This window comes from Heterodontus francisci, chromosome 2 (genome assembly GCF_036365525.1).
Source record: "Heterodontus francisci isolate sHetFra1 chromosome 2, sHetFra1.hap1, whole genome shotgun sequence".
Lineage (NCBI taxonomy): Eukaryota > Metazoa > Chordata > Chondrichthyes > Heterodontiformes > Heterodontidae > Heterodontus > Heterodontus francisci.
The window spans coordinates 72,363,268-72,375,478 of NC_090372.1; positions in this window are offsets into that span (position 1 = coordinate 72,363,268).

A 12,211-nucleotide genomic window follows, 5' to 3' on the forward strand; every position below is an offset into this window, starting at 1 on the left:
ATCATTTCTAAAGATTTCCCAATTTCTTTTTGCTTTATTAAGTGAGTATGCTGTATGAATACAGTAGTAATTATAATTCGCTGGATCAGCTTTGCTTGTATAAGATCAATGGTACTATAATAGTAACAACATAACCCCCATGAGAGCAATAGACATCATTTTACTGTTCTAAGTATTTCGCACATGAGTGGCACTGTATTTTCATACTTCTAAAAATTAAATTTTCTTTTTTTCACAGAAACAAATTCCTTTGGAATGATGCAAAATAACTTGATGGGTCAGTCAGAGGTTACAAAGGCTCCAAAATTCAGCTCCGTGGTGCCAGGTGTAGAGGCGCTACAGGGGCCATTTTGCTTCCAAAATGGCATCCACTGAGCACACACACACATATGGTGCTAGCTTTGCTGGACACCATTTTGGTGAGGATGTTAGCATGTGTGCACGGAGCATTCACCGAAGTATGCAGAGTCAGGAGATTGTGATGTTAATCAGCGTATAACGCTGATTTGATGTCAGCATTGCCAGTTTGAAACTCAATGCACCAGCTTCTATCCTCTCTTAAACATATATAGCTGAACACACGTTCAGCATCAGGACCCTATTTTCAGGTTTGTTGCTGATGGTTTTGTACTGTCTCTTGCAGCAATTGCAGAAGTGTTTGGTGGTTTCCAGAGTTATTCTAAATAGAAAAAGTCTACAGGAAATGACATGGCACATGCTGAAGGAGTTCACTTCAAGCATTCTACACATGCCAATTGCTCCCAGACGTGGGTGCAGTAGTTTGCAATCCTCTTGGACTAAAGCATGGCAGGGAGAATGAGCAAAGGTAGCACAGTGCACGACAAGCTGTTGGAAGAGGAGAGGAGGAGGAGAAGAAGGGCTCGATAACCACCAGGGTGTTCAGGGAGCAATTTTCCTACCTGACCCTCAGCAAGCAACAATGTGTCAGAAATCTCCGCCTGACTAAGGATGTCCTCACCGAAAGCACCACCTTCTGCAGTCATAACTGCAGCCTCAGAGCAGGGCGAGGACGGCATTGCCAGTGGCTGTGAAGATGGCCATGGCCATGATCATTTATGCATCGGGCTCCATCCAGGCTGGAGCAGGAGATATTTGCAACATCTTCCAGTATGCCATCGACTGTTGCAGAAGGAAAGTCATTGAGATTCTGTATTCCAAGAGAGCTAAATACATGTCATTCCATCTTGCCAGAGAGAAGCAGTCAGAACGAGCACGTGGCTTCACAAGGAATTCAGGCTACCCCATGGTGCAGGGTACTATTGACTGCACAGTCACATTTTGGGCACTGCATGTCAACTCTGAGCTGAGCTGGAACCAAAAGGAGATCCACTCCTTCAACATCCAGCTGGTGTGTGACCATACGCAACGAATCATGCAGGTCAATATCTGGAGTCCTGGCAGTAGTCATGATGCCTTCATTCTGTGGCAATCCACTGTGCCAGCTGCATTTGGATCACCACAACAAACCAGAGGGTGGCTACTGGGTGACAAGGGTTATATGCTAATGGATAGCTTATAGCAGTGATGCGCAATCCACATACACGTAAGCAGCAGCATATAACAACAGCCATGCTACCACACGAATGTGATAGAGCAGAGGATTGGGGTGCTTAAACAACACTTCCGCTGCCTAGATCGCTCTGGAAGTGTCCAGCAGTGCTCAGCAGAGCAGTGCCAAGATTCATTGTGATCTGCTGCATGCTGCACAACCTCACCATCATGAGGGTACTGCCCTTGCCAACACCTATATGGCGACCAATTGAGGAGGAGGAGGAGAATGCAGAAGGGCAGGAGGCAACCAACATCATCCGTTTCTGGCCGGGCTGTCCATGAATAACTCATCTGATCTATGATACCAGTAAGCACAACTCCAATTCCCCATTTGCCATCAGTTCCACACCTTCCTTTCCCTCTGTTACTGACCATCACAGCATCCACTTGGCCACATGCAAAAATAAAAGCCACCGCAAAATAAACACTCCAAATCAAATTTAGAAATCAAACCATACCATATAGCATACAAATGTCAGATAGTCAGCCTTGTCATTTCCTTCGTGCCTGTCTTGTGGGTACCTTTGACTGTCCTAATACTCCTGTGGAGTGCTATCCCAGTGGCTGCAGCATGGCTGGTGAAAAGATGCTGACTTTCAGTGGGGGAGACTACAGATGACCTTGGAGGATACCCTCGTACAGCTCTGGCTCTCAAAGACCCAGCTTCAGACTGTACACCTCAGCATGGGAAGCACCAGTCTGGGCTGGCTGGCTGACAGGCAACAGCAAGGGCACAGGCAGAGTGGCAATGGTCGGAGCACAAATGCTGTCATCCTGAGAGAGGACAGCAGCTTTGTGCTCCATGGAACCACTGGCACTCCCCCGAGTTGGTGCCTCAGCAACCTAGCAGTGTGTGGAAGGACAGATTGTTGGACTGTTGTGGCACCCTCCAAGCCTCTTTGAGCACTCGTATCCGCAGCTATGATGGCAGCAGTCTGAGCCTGCCTGACAGCAGGTTGAATTGCATGAGAGTGATCAGAGCCTTCATTGCAGGGCCCAGATGTTGGGTGACTACTGTTTATGCTGCAATGGAAACTGAGACATCAGTCTACAAGCACTGCTTTGTGGTTGGGTCATGGAGTTAGCCACCACTTCCATGCTGGAAAGGATGGGCTGTACGCAAAGCTCTGAGTTAAGTTGGAGCTGGACTCCTCCATGATCTTGACATTGACTGCAGGCTCTGTGAAAGTCCTGCCAATGCACCAAGCATTTCATTGTGCATATCCATCAGTCTTCTTCTGTAGGCCTCTGCATTGAAGTACTCATCTGAGTGCTGTTCAACAGAATTTGTGTGCAACCTTGCCCTCCAGCAAGCTGGCACTTCTGCTACCCTTGTCCTTTGTCTTGGCTGCAGGTCCCTCATACCAAATGTCTCACCCTATGCAGATCCTGCCTCTAAGCTATCCTTGCATAAAATATGTACAGTGTCAGTATCTGAGCTGATGGTTGCAAGTCTGAGAGTGGTGTTTCTTCTTCATCACAGTCTTCCTGCTCTTCCACCTCTTGCTCTGCCACCCCTGTTTGGCCAGGTTGCAGTTCTTGGGTATCTGAAAGGAGAAAAGCAGAAGACTCAGGTTGTGGTGAGGGGAGCGGGACCAAAAGCCAAAGGGGCATCTTACAGTATATGACGCTTGTCTATGGGAAGAGATTGTAGGTTGAGGGAGAAGTGTAATGTGAGAAAGGAAGATTAGTTATAAGCATACCATCATCTTCGATGGTCTCAATGATGCTCTTGGCCATGGCCTCAGCCATGGCAGCTCCAATGATGGTGAACAGAATCTCCTCTATGGGGATAAGAACATTAAGAACAGGCAACCCTACCTGTCTCCTGTTAGTTCAGTGCTGCTGCCTCTGGTTATGGGCCACCTTGTCCTGAAAGAGAGAGTTAAATGAGTCAAAAACAAGAAATGCTGGATTCACTCAGCAGGTCTGGCAGCATCTGTGGAAAGAGAAGCAGAGTTAACGTTTCGGGTCAGTGACCCTTCTTCGGAACTGACAAATATTAGAAAAGTCACAGATTATAAACAAGTGAGGTGGGGGTTGGGCAAGAGATAACAAAGGAGAAGGTGCAGATTGGACCAGGCCACATAGCTGACCAAAAGGTCACGGAGCAAAGGCAAACAATATGTTAATGGTAACATAAACAAGAAATGCTGGATTCACTCAGCAGGTCTGGCAGCATCTGTGGAAAGAGAAGCAGAGTTAACGTTTCGGGTCAGTGGCCCTTCTTCGGAACAACTAATGGTGTTTTGAAAGACAAAGCATTAGTACAGATTAGGTGTGAATATACTGAATATAGAACATCAGCAAGTGCAAACCTGAAGAAAAACAACCTGAAAAAAACAGTGGGTAAGCAAACTGAACAAACTAAGATGAAATGAAATAAATGCAAAAAAAGATTGTAAAAAATGTAAAAAGGAATGCAAAAAAAAGGAAGAAAAAATAACTAAAAATGACTAAAAATGAAAGTAAAGTGGGGGGCTGTCATGCTCTGAAATTATTGAACTCAATGTTCAGTCCGGCAGGCTGTAGTGTGCCTAATCGGTAGATGAGATGCTGTTCCTCGAGCTTGCGTTGATGTTCACTGGAACACTGCAGCAATCCCAGGACAGAGATGTGAGCATGAGAGCAGGGGGGAGTATTGAAATGGCAAGCAACCGGAAGCTCAGGGTCCTGCTTGCGGACTGAGCGGAGATGTTCCGCAAAGCGGTCACCCAGTCTGCGCTTGGTCTCCCCAATGTAGAGGAGACCACACTGTGAGCAGCGAATACAGTATACTACATTGAAAGAAGTACAAGTAAATCGCTGCTTCACCTGAAAGGAGTGTTTGGGGCCTGGGATAGTGAGGAGAGAGGAGGTAAATGGGCAGGTATTACACCTCCTGCGATTGCAAGGGAAGGTGCCCTGGGACGGGGACGAGGTGGTGGGGCTAATGGAGGAGTGGACCAGGGTGTCGCGGAGGGAACGATCCCTTCGGAATGCTGACAGGGGAAGGGAGGGGAAGATGTGACTGGTAGTGGCATCACGCTGGAGGTGGCGAAAATGGCGGAGGATGATCCTTTGGTTATGGAGGCTGGTGGGATGAAAAGTGAGGACAAGGGGAACCCTGTCACGGTTCTGGGAGGGAGGGGAAGGGGTGAGGGTAGAGGTGCGGGGAATGGGTCGGACACGGTTGAGGGCCCTGTCAACCACAGTGGGGGGAAATCCTCGGTTGAGGAAAAAGGAGGTCATATCAGAAGCACCGTCATGGAAGGTAGCATCATCAGAGCAGATGCGTCGGAGACGGAGAAACTGGGAGAATGGAATGGAGTCCTTACAGGAGGTAGGGTGTGAAGAAGTGTAGTCGAGGTAGCTGTGGGAGTTAGTGGGCTTATAATGGATATTGGTAGACAACCTATCCCCAGAGATGGAGACAGAGAAGTCGAGGAAGGGAAGGGAAGTGTCAGAGATGGACCATGTAAAGGTGAGAGAAGGGTGGAAATTGGAAGCAAAGTTGATAAAGTTTTCTAGTTCAGGGCGGGAGCAGGAAACGGCACCGATACAGTCATCAATGTACCGGAAAAAGAGTTGGGGGAGGGGGCCTGAGTAGGACTGGAACAAAGAATGCTCGACATATCCCACAAAAAGACAGGCATAACTAGGACCCATGCGGGTACCCATAGCGACACCTTTTACTTGAAGGAAGTGCGTGGAGTTGAAGGAGAAGTTGTTCAATGTGAGAACAAGTTCAGCCAGGCGGAGGAGGGTGGTGGTGGATGGGGACTGGTTGGGCCTCTGTTCCAGGAAGAAGCGGAGAGCCCTCAAACCATCCTGGTGGGGGATGGAGGTGTAGAGCGATTGGACGTCCATAGTGAAGAGGAGGCGGTTGGGACCAGGAAACTGGAAATTGTCAAAATGACGTAGGGCGTCAGAAGAGTCACGGATGTAGGTGGGAAGAGACTGGACCAGCGGAGAAAAGATAGAGTCTAGATAGGAAGAAATAAGTTCAGTTGGGCAGGAGCAGGCTGACACAATGGGTCTGCCGGGACAGTCCCGTTTGTGGATTTTGGGAAGGAGGTAGAAGCGGGCTGTCCGGGGTTGCGGGACTATGAGGTTGGAAGCTGTAGAGGGAAGATCTCCAGAGGAGATGAGGTCAGTGACAGTCCTTTGGACGGTGGCTTGATGTTCGGTGGTGGGGTCATGGTCCAGAGGGAGGTAGGAAGAGGTGTCTGTGAGTTGGCGTTGAGCTTCTGCAAGGTAGAGGTCGGTACGCCATACAACAACAGCACCACCCTTGTCTGCAGGTTTGATGACCATGTCGGGGTTAGACCTGAGAGAACGGAGTGCCTCAAGTTCAGAGGGGGACAGGTTAGAGTGAGTGAGGGGGGCAGAGAAATTGAGACGACCAATGTCTCGCCGACAGTTTTCAATGAAGAGATCAAGAGCGGGTAAGAGGCCAGGGTGAGGGGTCCAGGTAGAGGGAGAATGCTGGAGGCGGGTGAATGGGTCTGCTGGTCGGGGGGAGGACTCCTGGTCAAAGAAGTGAGCCCGGAGGCGGAGGCGACGGAAGAAGAGCTCAACGTCATGCCGAGCGCGAAATTCATTGTGGTGGGGGCGTAAGGGGATAAAACTGAGTCCTTTGCTGAGTACAGAACGCTCAGCATCAGAGAGGGGGAGGTCAGAGGGTATAGTGAATACACGGCAAGGGGTCAGATCAGAAGGGGTGGGGTCAGAGGGAAGTGAAGCGGAAGGAGGATCTGGAGGGGCATTTGTCCCCATCAGCTGCTGGAGCTTGCGTTCCTTAACACCTGAAAGGAAGAAAAAAAGTTTTTTGTTAATGCGTCGGATGAGACGTAAGATGAGATGAAACTGCGGAGTAGAACAGATTTGAGATAAGGTGAGATGGTGCTGCTGGAGAGAGAGGTCCAGTGTGTGCATATGGCGGCGCATAGCACTGAGTGTAGATCTCAGGATGCGGCGAGAGTAGCAGTCCGAGGAACGTTGTATTTATCGGAGATACCTGTGATCCTGGGTGGTTTCAAAGCATGATGGGTGAAACTGCAGTTGGAATCCATGTGGGATCAGTCGGAGCCGGAGACGGTCACTGAGGAAGGAGATGTGGCTGTGAAAACGAGTTTTGGTAGATACCTTATCAAACACCAGGAGGGAAATAGAAAGCAATGAAGGTGAACAAGGTAAAAGAGACAAACGAAAATCCCGTCGGAGAGAAGAGCAGAACTTCTTCAAGGTAGGCATTCCTGGAAGAGAAGTGGCAGTGAATTAAACACTAAAATAAAAGCAAAATACTGCGGATGCTGGAAATCTGAAATAAAAACAAGAAATGCTGGATTCACTCAGCAGGTCTGGCAGCATCTGTGGAAAGAGAAGCAGAGTTAACGTTTCGGGTCAGTGACCCTTCTTTGGAACTGACAAATATTAGAAAAGTCACAGATTATAAACAAGTGAGGTGGGGGTTGGGCAAGAGATAACAAAGGAGAAGGTGCAGATTGGACCAGGCCACATAGCTGACCAAAAGGTCACGGAGCAAAGGCAAACAATATGTTAATGGTGTTTTGAAAGACAAAGCATTAGTACAGATTAGGTGTGAATATACTGAATATAGAACATCAGCAAGTGCAAACCTGAAGAAAAACAACCTGAAAAAAACAGTGGGTAAGCAAACTGAACAAACTAAGATGAAATGAAATAAATGCAAAAAAAGATTGTAAAAAATGTAAAAAGGAATGCAAAAAAAAAGGAAGAAAAAATGACTAAAAATGAAAGTAAAGTGGGGGGCTGTCATGCTCTGAAATTATTGAACTCAATGTTCAGTCCGGCAGGCTGTAGTGTGCCTAATCGGTAGATGAGATGCTGTTCCTCAAGCTTGCGTTGATGTTCACTGGAACACTGCAGCAATCCCAGGACAGAGATGTGAGCATGAGAGCAGGGGGGAGTGTTGAAATGGCAAGCAACCGGAAGCTCAGGGTCCTGCTTGCGGACTGAGCGGAGATGTTCCGCAAAGCGGTCACCCAGTCTGCGCTTGGTCTCCCCAATGTAGAGGAGACCACACTGTGAGCAGCGAATACAGTATACTACATTGAAAGAAGTACAAGTAAATCGCTGCTTCACCTGAAAGGAGTGTTTGGGGCCTGGGATAGTGAGGAGAGAGGAGATCAATGGGCAGGTATTACACCTCCTGCGATTGCAAGGGAAGGTGCCCTGCGACGGGGACGAGGTGGTGGGGGTAATGGAGGAGTGGACCAGGGTGTCGCGGAGGGAACGATCCCTTCGGAATGCTGACAGGGGAAGGGAGGGGAAGATGCGACTGGTAGTGGCATCACGCTGGAGGTGGCGAAAATGGCGGAGGATGATCCTTTGGATATGGAGGCTGGTGGGATGAAAAGTGAGGACAAGGGGAACCCTGTCACGGTTCTGGGAGGGAGGGGAAGGGGTGAGGGTAGAGGTGCGGGGAATGGGTCGGACACGGTTGAATTCCCTGTCAACCACAGTGGGGGGAAATCCTCGGTTGAGGAAAAAGGAGGTCATATCAGAAGCACCGTCATGGAAGGTAGCATCATCAGAGCAGATGCGTCGGAGACGGAGAAACTGGGAGAATGGAATGGAGTCCTTACAGGAGGTAGGGTGTGAAGAAGTGTAGTCGAGGTAGCTGTGGGAGTCAGTGGGCTTATAATGGATATTGGTAGACAACCTATCCCCAGAGATGGAGACAGAGAAGTCGAGGAAGGGAAGGGAAGTGTCAGAGATGGACCATGTAAAGGTGAGAGAAGGGTGGAAATTGGAAGCAAAGTTGATAACGTTTTCTAGTTCGGGGCGGGAGCAGGAAACGGCACCGATACAGTCATCAATGTACCGGAAAAAGAGTTGGGGGAGGGGGCCTGAGTAGGACTGGAACAAAGAATGCTCGACATATCCCACAAAAAGACAGGCATAACTAGGACCCATGCGGGTACCCATAGCGACACCTTTTACTTGAAGGAAGTGCGTGGAGTTGAAGGAGAAGTTGTTCAATGTGAGAACAAGTTCAGCCAGGCGGAGGAGGGTGGTGGTGGATGGGGACTGGTTGGGCCTCTGTTCCAGGAAGAAGCGGAGAGCCCTCAAACCATCCTGGTGGGGGATGGAGGTGTAGAGCGATTGGACGTCCATAGTGAAGAGGAGGCGGTTGGGACCAGGAAACTGGAAATTGTCCGCTTTGCGAAACATCTCCGCTCAGTCCGCAAGCAGGACCCTGAGCTTCCGGTTGCTTGCCATTTCAACACTCCCCCCTGCTCTCATGCTCACATCTCTGTCCTGGGATTGCTGCAGTGTTCCAGTGAACATCAACGCAAGCTCGAGGAACAGCATCTCATCTACCGATTAGGCACACTACAGCCTGCCGGACTGAACATTGAGTTCAATAATTTCAGAGCATGACAGCCCCCCACTTTACTTTCATTTTTAGTCATTTTTTCTTCCTTTTTTTTTGCATTCCTTTTTACATTTTTTACAATCTTTTTTTGCATTTATTTCATTTCATCTTAGTTTGTTCAGTTTGCTTACCCACTGTTTTTTTCAGGTTGTTTTTCTTCAGGTTTGCACTTGCTGATGTTCTATATTCAGTATATTCACACCTAATCTGTACTAATGCTTTGTCTTTCAAAACACCATTAACATATTGTTTGCCTTTGCTCCGTGACCTTTTGGTCAGCTATGTGGCCTGGTCCAATCTGCACCTTCTCCTTTGTTATCTCTTGCCCAACCCCCACCTCACTTGTTTATAATCTGTGACTTTTCTAATATTTGTCAGTTCCGAAGAAGGGTCACTGACCCGAAACGTTAACTCTGCTTCTCTTTCCACAGATGCTGCCAGACCTGCTGAGTGAATCCAGCATTTCTTGTTTTTGTTTCAGATTTCCAGCATCCGCAGTATTTTGCTTTTATTTTAGAGTTAAATGAGTCATTGTGTGTGATGGAATATCTTTGGATGATGTGACTGTCATGATTGAATAGCTGGTAATATGTGTGAGATGTGGGTGTGAGGCTTGCAGCAGTGTTAAATGTGTGAGGGTGAAGTGAGGCTATGAATGTTCCGAAGAAGGGTCACTGACCCGAAACGTTAACTCTGCTTCTCTTTCCACAGATGCTGCCAGACCTGCTGTGCTGGAATGGAGAGGTCTGAGTGCCAAAATAAATTCACCCTCAGTCTTATTAGCATAAATCAGATGAGCTGAGGATGGCAATGAAGTGCCCTGAGGAAGCTCACCCGTTGGAGCTTCCAGGAAGAAAACTTGTGTGCCTCACAAAATACTGAAAATTTCCCATGTTTTGGGCCTCTTTTGTGCAGAGTCCAGTGATCTCTTAGGCTACCCAAGGCCTGGATGCCAGGCAGAGTTTGTGCATCTCAAACTCTGGAAGGGGAAACAAATTTATGGCTTTTAATAATAACAACAATAATAATATTATTGAAATGAGGCCCCTGTGCTCACTTCAGTCCTGTCCTCAGTTCCTAACTGTTCAGAGAGACCTGGATGGAAGCCACTGCTGCAGTAGAAACAGGACTGTTGATGGCAAGAGTCATCTTGTGAGAGGTTTCTGTCAAAGCTGCAGAGAAATTCAGAGAGAAGCCCCTGCCACTGAGAGAATCCATCAGCAGTACTGAGGGAGACCTGGAGGAAAACTACCATTGCTGAGGAGAGGAACCTGTTGATGCAGGTAATGACCTGTGGAGATGTCCCCACAGGAGAAGTCCAGTTAGGGTCCTGGAAGAAAGCTACCATCATTACTGTAATGAACTGGAGGAACTAAGCTCGAAGATCAAAAATTATTCAGTATTTGTGGCTTTTACTTTGCTGAAAATAATCTATATATTATTAAAATGATGTCCAGTCATCTTCCATTTCAAAAGTGCCTGTGAGGCTGCCAGTTAATTGTTCGCACATCTAGTGATGCCTACCCTGTTTTTAATATGATTTTCCCATTAATGTGACCTCCTGTGATGTTGCAGTTCTACATTCTGGTCACGGGGTAGCCCTGTAGCAATAAATTACATGGCTTTTTTTCCTCACCCAACTCATTTTCATTTCCTTAAGTTGCTCAGTTAAGTTAAAACTAAATAACCTTTATCCATAAAAAGGTAATGTGGCCAACACTTTGGGGTTGTACCAGGCCTCTGCCATTTCTAGGAGGTGCCACAGGGGCCTAGTAAAGGGTGGAACTTCCACCCACTTGGGCACCCATGTCAGTGAGGGAAGGGGAAAGTGTGTGCACTCTCAATGCCAGGAATTCCCATGTCCTCTGGCCTACAAGAGGTCCAACATAGCCAGTGTGTTGAGAGAGAAGATTGCAGTGTAAGTGAGGAGTGGGGAGTCCTGTCCTGGATCAGGGCCTCAACCTGAACATGACAGTATTAAGTAGTAGTGGCACAGAGTTTGCTCATTTTGTTTCCAGGGGGCCAGACATCCACTTGGGTTGTCCTGTCTGTTTGGAAGTATTCCTGGTTTGATCATGTGGCATTCTGACCATATGACATATTGATTGCATGATCAAATATTTATCCCATTCTCTGTGAAGTGAAGTTTTAGTCTCGATAGCCACGCATGGTGACGTAGCCATGGTCTAATCGTCCTCAGTTCAAGAACCTCCCTCCTCCCTTCACCTTCATTTTTTCTAGTGAGAATCCTTGGTTTCCATTCCCCAGTTCCTCATTCGCCCATTACTGGAAACAGCCTTTCACTATTTACCTACAGTAATGTCCTCATGTTACATTGACCCCTTCACTGGCTGATCCTCTCTCAATGCGGCTCCGACTCAACATGTTGCTGCTGCTCCCAGCTCAGCATGAAATGCTGGCCCTCATGCCCACCCCTTTCCCCATTCTCCCTCTCCCCAGCTCCCATTCCCCACTCTCTCTCTCCCTGAGTCCCCATTCCCCACTACCCCTCTCTCCGAGCCTCCATTCCTCACTGTCCCTCTCCCCAAGCCCCCATTCCCCACTCCCTCTCCCCAAGCCCCCATTCCCCTCTTTCCCTCTCCCCGAGCCCTCATTCCCTGTCTCCCTCTCCCCGAGCCCCCATTCCCCATCTTCCTCTCCCTGAGCCTACATTCCCCATCTCCCACCCTCCCTGTGCCCCCATTCTGCACTCTCCCTCTCTCCAAGCCCCCACTGCCCAGTCTCCCTCTCTCCCCAGGTCGCAAACTACCCATAATTTCAGAGCCCCACCCCCACCTGATTTCAGGCACTCCTTCCCCCCGTTCCTAACTCACCCTGCCGGTCACGGCTCTCTGCGGGTGACGGCAATGAGCAGCAGGTGGTGATGAGCACCAAGGAAAAGGCTGAGACACGGTTATGTTTAAAATTAATGCAGTTTAACCTCCTTCTGATTCTTGACACCAGGTTAACTGTTAGTACAGTTACTGTGCCTCACATAAGTGCCTGTTGTTAATGTCAGTGCATTGTGATGGGAACTTTAAATTGCCGTTCTCCCAGACTGCTGGAGTCAACACATTAGGTAGGAACTTGTTTTTCCAAAAATATATTTTATTCATAAAATTTGTAGCAGTACATTACATATCAGTTCAAATTTGACATTACACAAAGTGCAATACAGTTCAATTTAATTCAATACAGTATGTGACACTCTGAGGGCTGCATTTTATGGGCCCC